Source organism: Podarcis bocagei (assembly GCF_964188305.1).
Source record: "Podarcis bocagei genome assembly, chromosome: 9".
In the NCBI taxonomy this organism is placed as follows: Eukaryota; Metazoa; Chordata; class Lepidosauria; order Squamata; family Lacertidae; genus Podarcis; species Podarcis bocagei.
The window spans coordinates 29,986,876-30,005,817 of NC_138134.1; the positions used below are offsets into that span (position 1 = coordinate 29,986,876).

Sequence of the window (18,942 nt, forward strand, 5' to 3'; positions counted from 1 at the left end):
CTATTCTCTAACTGCCCCGCATAAAAATTCAGGATTCCAATCTGTAACAACTAATTTACTAGACTGTGACCCTGGTCCTCAGTCTTCTTCCATGTAACATGTTTAGGACTGGAGTTTATGTTCAAAGAATCCGGTCCCATTGTGTTCAGTCCCTTGCATGGACTTGAGAAATGCTCTAACTTTTATCTTTCAGCAGAGAAAGATGGATTAGCCTTTTCAAAAAAAGGTGGCCCATAAGGTATTAAGTATTACCCTTCAACACTTCTGTAAAAGTCAGGTGGAGTATATATCCTCATTTTAAGGTGGAAAAATGCACTACAGGTGAAAAGGATACTTTAAGAAAAAGATGAAGGTGAACAAGAAGCAAGGAAAGGATGCAATTGTTCAAAGAAAGTGACAGGAAGCTGCCTTAGTCATGAACTGTTGCACATTGTGTTTGCCAACTGAAAAGCTTCTCAAAGCCAGACATTCATAATTCTGACCCTAGCACAGCCCTCTCCATCCTTGCTTAAGCTGCTGAAGGCTTAGGTTCTCTACCACAAAGTTATTCATCTGCAATGTGCAGCCACAGCTGCTGTCAAAAATGCAGCAGATAAGTATTTTATTTTATTTTTAGATTTATGGTGCTTGGCCTAATTTTAACCTATTCTGATGTTTATCAGCAGCCTCTAGCATTTCTGCAAATACTGATGGAGACACTAGAACAACTTAAGAGACCCATGATGTTAATGCCAGCAGAGGGTTGCACTTTAAAAATCAAATCTGAAAATACTTTCACACTATTGCAGATGAATACAAATCTGCAAGGAAAATAGTGTAGCTTCAGATTGAGACAGAATTAGTAAACAGAGGCAGTGGAAGACAAAAGTGCCTGGCGTGCTCTGGTCCATGGGGTCACGAAGAGTTGGACACAACTAAACGACTAAACAACAACAACAACAAGTTTCATTCACGGGTGGCTTTGGACAAGTCAAAAGAAGGAAAGGAACCTGAGCAGTTGGTTAATTAATTATTAATTTATACATCAAAGGAAATTTTGCAATATGTAGTAAAACAAAACAAAAAAAGATATTGTTACAACTAATAAAACAGTAAAAATATTAAAACCAAAAATGTACAGTCCATAACACCAATAAAGCAGCTCATAAATCAGTACAGTAATATCTCTGGTTACGTACCGTCCTCCTTGCAAACGCTTCGGGTAACGAGCTCTGCTAACCCAGAAGTAGGTCTCCTGGAAGCGAACTTTGACCTGGGATGCGAGTGGAAGTCGTGTGCCAGAGGCGCTCACGCAGCGGGAGGCTCCATTAGCAAAAGCACGCTTCATGTTAAGAATGGTTTCAGGATAAGAATGGACCTCCGGAAAGGATTAAGTTCGTAACCAGAGGTACCACTGTACAGTTAGGACAGCTCTATCCATCTTGTGAACCAGAAAGCTACGTTAACTCTATCCACCTTAGAAGGTGGCTTACTAGGAACCTGTGCTATATCCTGTTTTTGCTGCTTATCTGTGGCTGCAAAACTGCTTTATCAAGCCACCTTTGAGCCACTTCAGATGATGGTGGGCCATGTTCTTTGTGCTACTGTTTGCTGTTGGAAAGCTGTTCAGTGCAAACACATTAACCTGCAAATATGAGGGACAGATTTAAAATGTTCAGATAATCAAAAGGTCAGATAATAACTGGAGAGTTAATCACATAGCAGTAAATTGACACGGAAGGACCCACTGTGAATTTGAATGGTCAGCATTCAAGCAATGCAGCGTCTACTTTACAAAGATGGATTGCAAGGCAAAGGCAGGAAAAGAGTGAGCAGTCTGAGACGACAAAATGCATTTGGGAGACACAGTGGCAGGTGAAGGATAGCTGCAGCTCAAGAGTTTCCATGTGTAATGACAAGGAGGACCTCCTGCTGTATGTCATTTTCCAGCAATTGTACAGTCTTTTTAACAGAGCAGTGCATTCATTGGTTTCACGCGAAACTCATAACAAAAAAGAATGCCTAGGTAGTAATGTTCAAATCATGTATTAGTGTACGAGTTAGCACAAGGTAAATACATGTATTCCTGCAGACAGTGAATTATATTATCAGAGAGAAATATCTAAGGCCTGTAATTACATTGGCTAACACTCTTTACTATAAAGTGCTCACTATTTTGGAGAAGAGCATTAAGAGCTTTCATGGTGTGCAGCAACAAAATGAGATTTCCTCAAAGAAATAGTCAGAATGGGCAAGAGATACAGCTGAAAGACTAGTGGATTTCTTTCTTTTTTAACAATAACATCTCATTCTGACTCTTACAACCTGTAGGGAACTTAAAATTGTTATTTAATCAAACATTCTTAAAAACTAAGCTGACATTGTCACAAGCATTTTAAGAATAGTAAGCTTCTTTAATGTTTGCGTTGTCACAGGATGATTCCACAAACAAATGGCACCACAATTTTACTTGAAAAAAATTGCATCAGATCTCACCACCTTTACCAAGGATTAGGCTCAATACTGTACAGTTGATTGGTTGATTATCAGGGAAATTATCCTTCCCTCCCCAAAATTTGGTGGGTTGCTAACTATTAATACATTCTAATTTCCTTTTTTATAAGATACGCCGTGACAACTTCCCCCACACAGTCCTATACCTGGAATGGTTTGCAAGGTCACCTAGGTTTTCTGTATATACACTTATTTTGTTGAGGGACTGAGAAGATTTCTTCCTGAATCCTGCTGCCACTGAATGCCTGTTTAACATTAGGGGATGTCAGTTGTGCAGACTCCTGGCAAATAGTACGGATTACATTGCTGGGTTAGAGGTTTCACTGTACATTTGAAGAGAGTTCATAGATATGTCCCAAGAGCCCTAGTGCATCAGTGGCTTTACACATACAGTATCAAAAGCTTGGCCAAACTTTTGTCATCACCTGACACTGTGATAGAAAAAGACCAGTATTTGCCCATGCTGAAAATTTCTGACGGACGCTATGAAGATGCAAAAGGCCAGACAGCCAAGTTATAATAAAGACAAGAATGAAGCCGAAAGCAGCAAGAACAGAGAAAACTACATGGTGAAATTCCCAAGCTGAACACTTTCCACCAGGTTTCTTTGTGAATCCTGAGAGACTTATTATCTCCACCTCCTCCATTTGCAAGCAGATAAAGGTAGAACATTGATTTCCCAGATGGCATGGTCTGGACAATCCCCATTTTAATTGTAGAGACTTGATCATTTTCCATTTAAAACAATAATAATAACATTAAATCTTTGAAAACAGAAGCATATGACACTTTTTATATAGTTTGTAATACCCAGGTGGTATTATGGCTTCATACTATAGAAGCACATAATACTGTTAATATTGCACAGATTCACAGCCTATGCCATTACAGCACCAAAGGAGCAATTAAAGAATGTGAATGTGTATTAAGATTAATACCTCAAACCCTGACAATCCTCAACTGGCCCATTAACATGATAATAGGTTCAAAGTTTCTTTATGTCTCTTAGCATGTAGATGGTACAGCCTCTCCCCCTTCCTTCAGCCTTATTCCAACTACCCTCCCTGTTTTATTTTGCATTTGCAAATTGCCTTAACAAGAAGTTAAGCACACACACAAATACTTCCACATAGCATCAAGAGGCTGATCAAAAGGGATAAGTCACTTTTATTTATTACTCCACAAGAGATTTCAAACAACTGAAGGACATGACAAACATAAAACTAAGGAGACGGGAATGAAGAAGTCTTTCACTGCTGCCACCCTGCCACAACACTTCCTGCTGTGCTTGGAACTTCTGAAGATGCTGACAAACACTCTGTGATCTTATGCATCATGCTGAATGTCCCTTATAGCATCTAGCTGCCACAGGTGGGTTAGGCAGGCTTGCAAGGCTTATTTCTAAACTGTGTAGCTTCTGTTAATGTTAAGGCAAATTTTTAGTATTGTAAACCTTTTGTAGTCAGCTGAGATGGAAAATAAAACTCCTTGATCTGCTTTGTTTTTAAAGACTTTACAACTCTACTTTATGGTGGTAACTACTTGTCCTCTTGTCACATCCTATCTGTTAGAAGATACTGCAGAAAAGCAATTTTCTGCCTCAAAAGCACTCTATTTTTTAAAAAGTTTGTCTCTGGGCAATTTTCAGGTCTACTAGAGCTGCACAACTGTATACAGATGAGAAAGACCAAAATAGGGCAATTTATTTGATTCCTTCCCTTCAAAACATTTAGCAAAGATTACACATCCAACAGCAGAAATAAAGCTCAACAAAAATATTCAGAGATAACTTGGTGCCATGAAAAAAACATCATTTGCAAGAGCCTTCTATATTAGCATTTTGTTTAATATGATATCAAAAATAAATATGTCCCAGGATACTATCAGCTAATTTCTACTTTAAAAGTGAGCACTTAGAACCAGGCAGTAAAAGAGACCCCTATATAGTTTTCAGAAAAATGATTGTGTGTGTTAAGGGCCTCACTGGAGACCTATTGAATGGTGAATTTATTTTTTTCAGTGTTCAGCTTTGAAATTTGACATTTTGGATGCAACAAGCTGCCAACTTAATAGTCCCGCACTAAGACTATAAACATTTCTTTTACTTCTCAGACAGTTTTTTCTTTAAACAAAAATATAGGTATGAAAGGCCAAGGGTCCAACGTTGCCTTCTCTTTTCCTCCAAGGCTATGCCTGTTCAGATTAGGAATGCAGAGTTTTCAATCAATTACATAAAATGGATTCTGATAAAACACTTTCCTGCACCAAAAAATGAACTGACTTTTGCAGATGTGGGTCAGAGGCAGTCATGTGCATCTAGTCAATCTGAAGGAATTCAATGCATGGCGATTTCCATGGTTAGTTGTCACTGGGAATACGTGCCCATTATCTGCTTCTGTGGAATGCATTGTATCTACTTTCAAATGAACAGGCTCCACTACACTGTAGATGCATGCACAGCCTATGCACATTTTTTGGAGGAGGTGGTGGATGAAAGCCCTATTTACACCCAGTCTGAATAAAATATAAATAAGTAGCATTTTCCATCTCGTTTGGTTTTTGTTTCATAGAGTAGCTGAAGTGAGGCTGGACCAGGGATCCTCAGGAAACTCAGATTATGGTGACATGGCTGAGATGGAGAGATGAAATAAATGGAAGAGACATCTCTCTGTTCTACTCTGCCTTCTCACGCCTTACAATCCTAAACTGATTTCTTCATAGTTCCTGCAATGCTCAGGCATTATACCAGGTCAATGAAAGAAATCTAGACACTCAATAGAAAATGTAATTTATTATAATGATCACAGAAACACTGAGATAAAACACATATATAAATAAGTGCATGTGACTATTTGCGTGAAGAAATCAGTGCTGGGGAAAAACAAATGGCCAAATTTCGGTGGTGGGTCAGAGGATAAAGGAGGGTGGAAATATTCACTGCACTGCATTTCCCATGTTGTATGACGGTGGCAGTGATTGAAGCAGTGCTCCTACTGACTGCTACTGCCACCACTTCTCTTCCTAGAATACTCTTTGCAATGATGCTACATGATGATGGGGGACGCGGGTGGTGCTGTGGTCTAAACACTAAGCCTCTTGGGCTTGCCAATCAGAAGGTCAGCAGTTTGAATCCACACAATGGGGTGAGCTCCCATTGCTCTGGCCCAGTTTCTGCCAACCTAGCAGTTCAAAAGCATACCAGTGCAAGTAGATAAATAGGTAACACGACAGTGGGGAGGTAAACGGTGTTTCTGTGCACTCTCGCTTCTGTCACAGTGTTCCGTTGCACTAGAAGTGGTTTAATCATGCTGGCTAAGTGACCTGGAAAGCTGTCTGCGGACAAACGCTGGCTCCCTTGGCCTGAAGCGAGATGAGCACTGCACCCCATAGTCGCCTTTGACTAGACTTGACCATCCAGGGGTCCTTTACCTTTACCTTTTTACCTTGACATGACAATATAGCTTTGCTCAGCAGGGTGTTCTGGAAAAAAATGGCAGCAGTGCACCACAGTAGAAAGGTTGCTGCCTACCTCCATAATCAGTGAACCTCACCTCCCCATTTCACAACCTGTAAATGGAGCCACAAAATGGTGGCAGCCATTATGGCTCAGGGCCAGACAGCACACAAATTTTGCTAGTCACTCCAGTGCAAAAAAAGTGCATTTTGATGCTGTGCTACTTTATCTGTGGTGAACTCTTCACCGGATACCTCAGTAAGAAGGCTGAATAGGAAACGTTTCTTTAAACAACAATGACAATTTTAAAAATCCTTGTAAAAGCAGGCCCTGTAGCACTGTGTGCAATGAAGTATCAATGTTTTGTTGTCGGAGTTATCTACATAATATATGAACTGACACCCCGCTTTCTCTGAAACAATTCATGCACAATTTACTGCACCGCCATTTGTTATAACCTTAGGCTGGTCATAGTTCCTACAGGTGTGAAGTCATATGCTACGAGAAGAAAATTATTCACATATTGATAGATCCATTAACACCACCATATCTTCAGAGGGCATTTCCCTGGCACACAATAACATGAATAATTCAGTGGCTAGATTGCTGACCAGGACCAGATGGTCTGAGTATATAAAACCAATTCTGGTCTGATTGCACTGGCTACTAGTCAGTTTTCAGACTCAATTCAAAGTGCTGGCTTTTATTTATAAAGCCTGATGTGGCTCAGGATCCCATATCTCAAGGATTGCTTTTCCTTACATGAACCAACCCAGACAATGCATTCATCACTTAATTTGCTCCTTCTAAGGGAGGTGTGGAGTGGCAACATAAGAATGGTCTTTTTTAGTGGCGAATGTGCTTTTAATTTTTTTAACTGTTTTTGTTTTACATTGTTTTTTAATACTTGTACTACTTTGGAAGTCACGTTGGGTTAGTTTTAGTAAAATAAACTAATAAGTGGCAACAAAAACAACAACAACCAAGCTCCACATGCCGGATCTGAAGCATAAACTGCTGTGTTTTCTGTTGCCAGAAAAATCATTAATGCCATTAAGTATGTAAAAGAATAATCTTATATTTTATATTTTGGAACACCTTTATCAATATATGCAATTTTAAAAGCATGAACCCTAGAACACATATATGCTCTTAATCTTGATATTTCCTTCCACAGTCAGTTGATTTAGTAAATGCTATATCTCAAAATGCCTTCCAGTAAAATTGCACATAACACAATGTGTTCTATTGTTAAAAAAATCTGCATAAAACTCATTTTAGGCCATTCTTTGTAATCAAACAAAGCAACTTATCAGAGTACCATGTGAGCAAGAAAATCTTATTTTTATTATTTTTATGAGAGGGCTGCTTCACAATTCCACCCCCTCCATTTTCTAAGGATCTCTCCAAAGGAGATAAATGAATGAATTCAGTGATTCATTTAGTTGATAAATTCACCATGTTGTCTTCACAATTTATCAAGCACAACTGTGAAACAGTCACATACATCTAATATTAAAAGTTACCCATGAATTTCTTCGATAAATAACTCTGTCAAAAAATTACAGATAGCTCATAGTGAATATTGTTCGTCATAAGTTTATACATTATCTCACTTAAAGTCTAGGGTATCCTCTTTGGGGATACTTACATGGAGCTAAAACTACTGTATGTCTAAAGCTCTTGTTACTGCGCAGAGCAGCCCCAAGTGTAAAGGATCGCCTTGGTGAATTGTGCTCCATGAGTATTCCAATATGTAACTTATCATTGCTCTCTCCCTCATTATTCCCATTGTGCAGTAAGAATGATTCAACAACCAATCACATAAACCTTATTCAGTATATAAATTGAATAAATAATAATAATAATAAGCATAGTTCTATATAGTTATTGACCACATTTTCCTTTCAACATCAGGGAAAACACATCTGAGGAACAAGGACACCTTAAAACCCTAAAATGGAAAAGTATTTTATGAAATCGCAACTGATAGCAAAAAAACCCACTTGTCTAGGACTGTGGATTGCTCATGATGCTGGAAGCTAATGCAAGTGTGTACAGTCAATCAATATTTGTACCAAGCAACATGGAAGTGTCCTCATTAAGCCTCTATGTGTACTTCAGAGACACAGACTTCAAAGTGGCAAACATGTCTTTAAAGCTTTTTATATATAACTTTCACTGAAAACTTCTGAAAAATAGTCTGGCAGCATTTTTATATATATATATATAAAGAAACCTGATATGTTATGGGTTAAGCCCCCTGCACCTTACCTTGCCACCTTGTTCCAATACAGAATAGGAAGAAAAGCAGCAGCAACAGAGCACATTTGCTTTGGAATCCTTACGGTAAATAAGACATCACTACGTAAAAATTTAATTTCTGGCAGAATGTTGTTTAACACAAACACTCTGTTCAAAGAGAAGCTATCACAAGCCCACTTTAAAAAAAATAAACAAAAAGTAAACTGCAGTCCCAAGACAAATCACTAAAATACATTATCAAGAAAAGTAATAGCCACATGACATTAAAAAATTTTAAAAACTGGATTAGGTTTAGAGCAACTGTATATAAATAATTCTGGATCACTTCCTGGTTTTTATAAGTCTAAAAGGAACTTGGTTCTTGCCTATGAAAGGAGGGGAAATCTAATTCAGTTTACATTTAAAGGCAAATTTGTCAAATCCAAAACAATATGAAAACTAAAACACAGCCATTCTTTGAAATTTGCTATTATCTGAATTTTGTAACACAGTTCTCCAACTAACCAATGGTTACAAAATGCAAATACTAGGTAAAAATGAGCACAAAAGTGAGAGTGTTAGTGGAAACACTTACAAAAGTGTGTTCTGTTAGGAGACATTGCTTGCGAAACGTGTACACTAGTCAAAACAGCATACAAATATATATATTTATTAGGGTAAAGCTATACTAAAATGCTGGTGAATTTTCATGATATTTATTTTTTTAAGAAAAATTCCTGCAAACTGAAGCAGAAATGTAGAGAACTGAAATCAAGACTGGAAAAATGAGAAATGAGAAATGAAGAGAATCAAATTTGACAGATCCTCCCATACCTATTCTTGACCAATGGAAAAGAAACGCATTATAGTTTTCCGCACAATGCAAAATATATAGCAACTATCAACAAATTCAGAGAATTATTCTCAGGGAAGAAAGGTGGACTAAAAGCCCCATGTGAGGTGACCAAAAGTTAAGCTATTTCCTAGTTCTTCCACTTGGTGCTATGTGGTTATTCCTATGAAAGTGTAGAGAATCTGCTCATGGCAGATCCCCCTGGACCCCAAGTACAGCACTAGTGCATGGCACTAAAGAAGAAACATGGAGCTGCAGAGAGCAGTCCCAACAGAACAAGGTCCAAGAGGACTGGTGAGAGGACTGAAGGGGACCTTTCCTTCTAAAATTAGGATAGTTAAAATGCTTATCTTCCCCAAAAGTCACATGACTCATGCCTCCACACACACACACAGTAGAACCTCTACTTACGTCCCACTCTACTTAGGCCCGTTCCAAGTTGCGACCGCGGCGAACCCAGAAGTAAACACCGGGTTTGCCGTGATTCGTTCATGCGCAGAAGCGGCTGCCGCCATCTGCACATGCACAGAAGTGGGCTACCGCCAAATGTGCCTGCGCACAGCGGCGCTTCTACCAGTGACCCATTTCGCCATAAGGAACGGATTTGTAGTAACATTATTGTTGCATGCCACCCCAATTACTGAGTGGTGCAAGGTTCCAGGGGTTCCGTCCAGTTACCCCTGTTTCCTTCAGAATGAGCACATGTAGTCTTTATGACATGTGCTTTACTTACACAAATTAGTAACTTGAGCTGCAGCATTAATACCCAAGCGGGCCTTGCTTCCTCCATAGCCACAGCCTTAGATCCTTAGATTCAAGCAGAAATCAAGCTTCACTGTGACTCTCTGGCTTCCCAGCCTGCTGCCTTGCGGCTTCTAACTCACATCAGTCAACTCTCCTCTCTGGCCTTTGTCTTTCTAACTACCAACCAGTTGAGGGGCCCTACCTATTTTCTATATGGCACAGATCCACTTCCTTTGTTCCCTTAATGGCTCATTACCTCGGCTATCCCCTTACCAGGAAACTAGGTTGGCTATTCCAGGAACTGAATCCTTGCTTATATTTGAACAGTTGCTGGATCCAGAGATTAGAAGGGTCTGGGCATAACTCTATAGTTATGAGGAACTATTTGGAAGTTCATAAGGATTATTGTGTGCAAGGGGTTGTGCATTTGAATTAAATGTCAAACATCATCCTTTGAAGACAGGAATCCTTCTAAACTTCCCAATCGTTCCTCAGAGCTAATGCAAAACCCGAAGGATGAATTGTAGATAGTGAAAAATTTATGTCTAAGACTTGAGAAGAGGCTAGGAGAAAGAAAATTGATCTCGTTGTAGTAGAAGTGCCCTACTGAATATAGTTCTCAATTCCCTATTAGAGGCAGGTTAGTCGTCTGAGATCCATTTTAGCATTAAAAATGCCCCAGGCTCAACTGTGTGTTGCACTAATGCACCCATTTCTTTTTCCAGTTCATTTGGGCAATGAAACATTCTTTGCATTGGCCAAAACTCCACTCTGATTCTGTATTTCCAAGGATTCTAAAGAAGATAAGACAAGGAAGCTGCCATCCCTGGGACTGACTGCTCTCTCTTATTTCAAGTATAATCCCCCCATTTTCAAAAGGGGAGGGAGAAAGGATTTTCTCATATTCCAGATTACTACAATGCAAAAAGAGTAACAGATGCCTGTTATTTCAGAACTCCAGAACTCTAAAGCGTCTACTAGTTCTGAAATATTGACCGGGCAATGCTAATAATCACAGATTATGGCATGCCTTAATATCAGGCAGTGATTATTGGAACATACATCTTTCTTCAGAGAACACCAGATGGCTGCTATTCACTACCCCCATAGCTTTGGTTCTAACATGACACAAAGGAGTACTGATTATTTTTCTTCTGTGTTTTTGTAGATGTGGGACAAAACCACAAACCTCTGAATTGCAGCAGCAGCAGTAGAAACAACAAAAAAATATTTGGGGGAGGGGTGAGTGTCATGGGTCTGCCTGTGTGTTCCATCTCTGTGTTACACTTCCTATACTACCTTTTAGGGAGTGGGAGGGATGCATCAACATAAGCCTCAGGGAATAGTACATAAGTCGTCTTTGAGAGAGACAGAGGCTTTCCTAAATCTCGAGCAAGGCAATGATTTCATGTTGCTCGTGTAATCTGCAAAAAGCATTAGTATGTGCCTTTAAGTTAAAAATAGAAATGTAGGTTATATGGAATAGTGATTAAAACAAAGAAAGAAAAATCTTGCGCATAATTTTTTTCTGCACACATCCCCAATGTTTACCCCATGTGAAAACACAGTTTTAAGCAATGTAGTGCCCTCAGGCCACTACAGCCCCCCCTCCAAAAGAAGTTCTCTTTCAGCAGGGAGCTTCTTTCCCCTTGTGGTCACTCACCAATATTTACAAGGCAAGGTCACTTTGGATGCCAGTGGCAGTTGAAAGAGCAAGAGGAAGAGGGACACTTTTTGTCTTCAGCGATCTGGCTGATTCTGCCACTGTGATAGCCGACAATGACATGACACAAGGGAATGGTTGTCGCAGTCTCACACTCCTGGCTCTGCTGCGGAGACCAAACAGAACAAAAACAAGGAGAGAAATATATATATATGTTATTTTTCTTTCCCTGTGAAGGTAATACAAAAATATGAAAACATTTTATCTTTGGAATACCAAAACAAGAGAGCTTTAATCTTGACTATGAAAGCGGATATCTAAAACTTACTTTAAAATTGGGATTTAAACAGACCCCCTAAGAAATGGAATATCCTTCTGTAAAATTAATTAATTACGTTGAAAGCTTGCTGGAAGGAGATGGCCATAAACATCTTACACACACAGCAGGTGGTAGAGAGTAGACAGAAATGATGATTTTATTAAAATTACAGGGAAAGACATTTGCAGTAAAGAGACACATTTTGGGCGGAAAGGGATGGATGGCAGTGTCTATAGGTTCATGTAACCAGTGAAGAAATATAACAAGGCAAGAGACTAATGAGAGTTTTTATTTATTTATTTGCATTTTTATATAATCTACAAGAATTATTACCTATATGCCTGATATGTCCTAAAAAAAACACAACTGTGATGAATAAATAAACAGCTCTAGAAATCTTCAATAGGGTGCTTTACCTTGCAGGGAATATTATCATTGGCTTTTGATACAATTTCTGCTGCAGGGAAAGACTTTCAAAGCTTGGAATGCTGAAGTATTGCCAGGCGCTCAAAGACCCCCTGCTGTGCGCGTCAAACTAAGAAATCTCTCTGAACTTGTCGAATTAAAAGTCATCTCTCTCTCTCTGCAACCCCTGCATGAGCTGGGAAGCTCTGTCCTCGTTTTTTTATTTTTTTCTTTCCCAGGCCCTCTATGATAAACAAATGGAGCCTGGAGCATCTTTATTCTTTACAGGCACATAATTAAAATTCTTCTAAAAATGTAATTGAATGCAATAAATTTCAAAAGGAGGTTCTAGTTAACAATGACACTAAAATGGTTTGAGTAGGCCACACTACTTTACCATTCAAATGTCTTTCAAAGGTAAATCAAAACAGCTTGTTAAGATCTGGGAACGGTGTGTGTGTGTGTGTGTGTGTGTGTGTGTGTGTACACACACACACACACACACACAAACACACACACACATATATTTGTACGCCATCAAGAGGATGCTCCTAACTTAAATATCTCAGCAGGATTTATGCTTTTTAGAATGTCATATTAATTACTGAAACCACAAAACAGTAAACTATTAAAATAGGAACAAAGCAAGCTGAGATCCCTAGTCATTATTTATCTATCCCTCCCCCATGAAAGAAGCTTTATTTTTGTTTGTTGTACCGTTTCACAGCAGCACTCTTTTAATTCACCCACAACAGTGTATATATTCACAGCCTTGCAACAACTCCCAAACCTGCTAATGACCACAAGGTTAAGCTGTTGAGCATGCAGTTAAGAGCTGTGGAACATTGTTAACAATTAGCTGGGTAGCAAATTACAAATTGCAAAAGAATAATAAAAAGATTCTCTGCTCCCCCACCCTCAGATCCAAATATTTAAGGGACTTTGGTTTTTAAAAAAATCACACCTAGAGAGGAAAATAACAGAACATTCCCTCTCCTTTTCATGTCCTACCTGAAGATTTTACTTGGCACTACTGACTACAAAATACTATACAGAATTCATTATTTTTAGAGATGTATCTAGATACGCTGTAGACAGAATATGTTTATAGTGTCTGTGATAACCAATGTGTGCTGATAGGCAATTCTGTGATGACTCATAATATGATGACTGATTCAATAGATAATAAAGCCATTCATATCAATTAACAATATAGGAAGTGAATGTATTACAATTTCTAATTGGAACAACTGATCATTGCAGTAACATACATCATTCTTTATCAAAGGCTATTTCTGAATACAGTGGTACCTCGGGTTACATACGCTTCAGGTTACATACGCTTCAGGTTACAGACTCCGCTAACCCAGAAATATTACCTCGGGTTAAGAACTTTGCTTCAGGGTGAGAACAGAAATCGTGCTCTGGCGGCGCGGCGGCAACAGGAGGCCCCATTAGCCAAAGTGGTGCTTCAGGTTAAGAACAGTTTCAGGTTAAGAACGGACCTCCGGAACGAATTAAGTACATAACCAGAGGTACCACTGTACAATTTACAGTTTGCCCAGTCCCTGCTTGGATGCAGTCAGCCTTTATCTCCACCCTGGCTCCATCCCTCAGCTTGCCCATGATAGGGCAATTACAAACTTTGTGATGGCTGGGGAGGTTTCAGCACCAGGTTGCAACCACCACCCACTTTCTGACCAGGTAAGTGGCCATTATGTGATCCATGAGAGCAGCAAAATAACCAGACTATACAATGGTGTTGGGATAAAAACAAGCCAAATCCTTATTGACAGCAGCAGACTGACTGGAATTTCAGCTGACTGGAATTGCCATTGTTAGTGGGTAAGTAAGCGGTGTGAACAACGTGCAAGGCTCAATTAAGATTCCTTTGTTCTAAGGGACTTTGCCCCGCAGTGAGAGTATTTCTAAGGGACAGGATGTTCTGCCTTAGCTCTGAGCCACCAACCTACAGTCAAGCCAGCTCTCAGTGTAGATAACCAATGCCACCGTGGATACAGATGATGAGGAGTGTCCCATAGCTAGATGAAGTAGCTTTGTTTCTAGGAATCGTAATTGTGTGATTAGAGTGAAGAAGGGCCTAGCAAAGCTGTGGGTACAGGTCACAGGTAGATGTGGACAGGAAATAAAATTGGTGAAAGCTCTCAAGTCATGACCCACATGTTGAGAGGCAAACTCAGAAGTTGCTCTGATCCCAAATGGCCTCATAACTGGTCTAATTGAGATTGTGTTGGGGGGGCGGATCCCTCTAACTATGTAGCTTGAAGCTGGGACATTGGAGACCAGCAAAGGCAACGACAATGGAGGGAAGGGAGGAGAGAGCATTGCTTGAATAGTGGAGGAGCAAGTGGGATGAGTTGCGGAGCAGCTGTGATCCTGGTCCTCACCCATTCAAGAGCACAAGGACTTCAACACAGGTCCATAGAGTACAGGACAAACACCCATTTTCAAGCCAGTAGGTCAAGACTCTTATTTTCCAGAAGGTGGTGAAGAACAGGTGAAGGTGACTGGAGGCACAGACTAAAATTGCCTCAGTTCACAGCTATCCATTGTTGGAACAAGTTGCTCACAGAGGCTCTCCCTTAGTGCTGCAACAACTTTGTCATCTTTCCCAGTGGGATGAACAGGACATAAACCTGCTCAGAGAGATAAAGTTACAGAATGGAGGTCCTTTATTCAGGGCTGGGGAACTGCTAGCCCATGAGCCAATCATGGCCCAGCAGGGGGTCCAAGTTGGTCTGTGAAGCCACTTCCCCCAAACCTTGTCCAGCTGACACCAGCCTGATGGGTGGGTGACTCTAGCTGATAGGCAGGGTTTAGCTCTGCACTGACAAAAACCACCAATGCACCCAAAGCAGCAGGATTTAACCACTGGTCATCAGTTGATGAAAAGTGGGTGGAAGTTAAATCCTGCTCAGATTCCAGCAGAGAGCATGACTGAAAACTCCATTCATCAGCTGATGTCAGTTCAATATTACTTGTTGCTGTTAGACCCATCCTGCTGGGTGCTGCTTCATCAATGTGTTTCCTCGCCGGGACCCCTGCAAAGAAGCCTGTGAAGAGCAGAACTGATGTCTCTGCTCATCAGCTGTTAAAAAGAGACTTCAGTCCTGCTGAGTGCTGCTTTGCCAGCTGTGAGGAATGCATTGAAGAAACAGACTCCACCCCCATGGCTCAACTTTGGCAGATGGCCAGGACTGTGGGCAGGTGTGAGACCAATGCAGCTCTCAATACAGTTCTCTCTGTATGTCCCATGATCATATTAGGAAGTAGTTGTGTTCTGCCATCAAGCACTGCCATGAGTTACTTTTTGTTTTCCAGTATATTCCTTGTCAATAAAAAAATTCAATGTAGCACAAACAAATTTTTATTCTGGAAGTGTGGCCCAGAGGATAAAGTTTGAGAAATACTATGCTAATGTGTATTAGCGTAACAGAAGTCAGGCTGGGAAATAATGACACTTTTATTTCCTGTGCAATTTTGCTTGTTTTGTTTAAAAAATAAAAATAAAATATGGGTTAGTTTCTGGAGATAAAGAATTTGTATGTGGAGATGTACAAAATATAAACAGAAAAGTAAGCATAATCTTTTCTCTATAAATGTGCATATCTGTATACTTGAATTAACTCTCGTGTGTTAACAAAGCCATTCCTTTTTGGATGAGAACAATTCTATTCCTCCATGCATGTAATCTTTCAATAGAAGTTAAAGATGGTGTCAAATGAAGGAGACAGAGTGGAAGAAGGAAAAGAAATATCAACAGCCAGATCCTACACATGTTTACTTGGGGGGGGGGGAATCTTTCTGAGCTCAATGGAGCTCATCCCATGGCAAAATGGAAGAGGGGAAGAAAGAAGAGCACCACTTTTCATTTCATGTTTCTCCCTCGTCGGAAAAAAAAGGAACCTGTAAAACATTTCACAAAAAATGTTCAGACTGAGAGATTTCATGTACCAGTGGTTCCCAACCATTTTGGTGCAGTGGGCACATTTAAATTTTTAAGAAAGTGCCATGACTTCCAGTCACAAAATGGCTGTCACATCTAAAAGAGCAGGAAAAGAGACAAGATCATAAAATGGTGTGGTTATACACCCCATTGGCCACACCGTCAAGAGGGGGAAAGGCACCAAACTGCTAATTCCAGCCTCAGGTACATTGTGGATTTTTATGGAGATATTACTGAGACCTTTTGTGGGCAGCATAGAAGGTATGGTGGGCCCACTGTTTCCGTGTTGGCAATCCCGCCATATAGTTTATGCTGCTTGATGCACACTCAGTAGAATTTTTGAACAGATGATACATGCATTAAAAACTATACAGGTCTAGGCTTGTCTGCATAATTGAGGAACTGCAAAAAGTTGAGAAAAGGCTTAAATAAAAACACATCATGTAACGTGCTAAATGAAGATGGAAATGGAAAAGAGGCAAAGACAAAAGAAACGCAATTATGAAAGTGTGCCTGTAATATGAAAAAAGCAAGCAATTTCAAATAGTACAAGGGCAAAACAATTGGGAATATTTCTAGCTTAATTTCCCACTTTTGGCTTAAAATGTTTAGAATGTTTAGTTTAGAATGCCCATTTCATTTCTATGCTTTTGGTGTGCAAAAACTTTTATTTCCACTGGTGAACCAGTCAACATTAATTCCCCTATCTAACTTCTCATTTGAAGTGCTCTGGCAAACTTTTCAGCATCAGTGATTCAAAGGTTCCTCAGCCTTTGTTTCCACTTGTAAACTGACAAAACCTGACATTCGTGGCTATATACTCTTACATGGTTTTGCTGATCTCTTCAGTTCTCCTTGAAATACACAAAAATCTCTTTTGACCATCAACCAAATGTTCACATGGATTATTGCAGAGGCCAGCTAGCACTATCTGGATTTCTGTACTGTCAGAAATGACAACTGAAGCAGGTAAAAAAATAAAGATTATTGAAGTGAAACATTCAAACAAACCATTTTACTATGGGTCAGCCAAAGCAGGTAACTGATGAATGATTCTAGAATCTGAAACTTTCAGTCTTTATTATTGAGGATTAGTGAATAGTAAACTAAAGCTCTTGTTTTAAGTAAGCAGAAGCATATCCTGCACAAATGCACCTGGACTGGTCAAATATTCTGAAGCTTTGCTAATATATATATATATAGTCTCTCTTTTATGAAAACAATGAGTTTTCTTCTTCCTCAATAGAAGATTCTTCTGTTTTATTTCATGAGAGGGGATGCTAATCAAATGCCTGATCCCTACAGGAATTACAAGAAATTGCAACAAAGGACCAGCACTTTGCTGTGTGTCATGGGAATGTTCTTCATGGGAATATAAGCATATAATTTTTTGCGCCATGATGACCAAAGGAATAGTTTAGTATGCCAGAAAAAGGTAGACATGTTTATTAAATAAACCTTTTGATGGTAGATTTCTCCTGTTTTAGTCAGTCTAGTAACCAGGAAAGTATTTTATTGGTTTATAAGCTGATGTTCTTGCTCAGTAACCAATAGAACCCCCCCTAAAAAAACCCCTTCCCAGTGGGTTGTATCTAACATTTACAGGATGCTCTAGCTAGAGGAAGATGAAGGCAATTTTCACTAGTTCCTCATTCCTCTGGAGTTCCCCAAATCCCTTCAAAAGTTGTTCTGGAAGGCTGCAGAGCAAAGGAGGAATCAGACAAATTACCCCAGTGGATCTCTGTTCATGGAATTATTTTGTTAATGGAAGGGACACCCTGGATCCAACTCAATGATATGTAGATTTATTGGTTCCTGATTGAAAATTCATTTGGTGAACTGGAAAATACTTAATTGTCAGCTAGATCTATCTAGTGATGAGGGCAAGTCTCAGGCTCCTGTCCCAAAGCATGGCAGTGACTCTTGCAAGCCAGCAAGCCAGAGATCTTTATTCAGGCTAATAGCAGTACACACTCCAAAGCAAACAGGTTCCAGAAGTTCATATTCCAAGGTTCATGAGCAAGGAAAGAGGTTCACAAATGAATGGAAGCTACAAAGATGTCCCAACAGGTGATACATCCCACTCACTCAGCTTTCAAACAACAACAACAAAATAAATTTATTGTATCCCGCCCATCTGACTGGGCAGCTTCCAACAAAGTATAAAGACAACAAAACATCAAACTTTAAAAGCTTCCTGATGTAGATTAAGATAGCCACTAAAAGTCATGTGATTCTTTATCTTTTAGACATATGATGGGAGGATGTTCTACAGGGCGGGTGCAGCTACTGAGAAAGCCTTTTGCCTGCTTCCTTGCAATTTCACTTCTCACAATAAAAGACAGAATGAGGAGGTCTCACTCACATGATGCTCTTGCCTGTCTTCCCTAGATGCAGCCTTCTCTCTTTGGTAATGAAATTTACCCATGCTTTGTATAGTGGAACACAATTTAGTTATATTGATGCAAGTGGAGGTCAGGATGTTGTACACCTTCCACACCTCCTTCTCATTCCTCCTAATGGCCTCTGGCGTAGCTGTGTTCTGCTTCCACTGTTGGAGACAGTGGAATACAAGCTGCTGGGACTCTCAAGTGGGGTGAATGCTCTTGTACTTGGGCTCTGTTTGCAAGCTTCCCACAGGCACCTGGTTGGTCATTGTGAGAACAGAATGCTGGACTAGATGGGCTTTTGACCTGACCCAGCTGGGCTCTTCTTATGCTCAGTGTTACCGTGTTTTATGTTCTTATGTACAGTATATCATCAAATTATGAATAAAAACTCCATTTTGGGGCTGCCAGAA

The 18,942-nt window shown here is 39.8% G+C and overlaps 1 protein-coding gene across 22 annotated transcripts in view; it reads right to left on the reverse strand.

Annotated features, from left to right (window-relative positions):
* The window catches only part of TENM3 (teneurin transmembrane protein 3), a 1,319,439-nt gene that overhangs the window by 889,245 nt on the left and 411,252 nt on the right, over positions 1–18,942 (reverse strand). For all 22 annotated transcript variants that reach the window (XM_081208578.1, XM_081208577.1, XM_081208575.1 and 19 more), the window contains exon 3: positions 11,452–11,617. The gene's annotated coding sequence lies outside the window, so the exon portion shown is untranslated. The remainder of the gene's footprint in view (positions 1–11,451; positions 11,618–18,942) is intronic.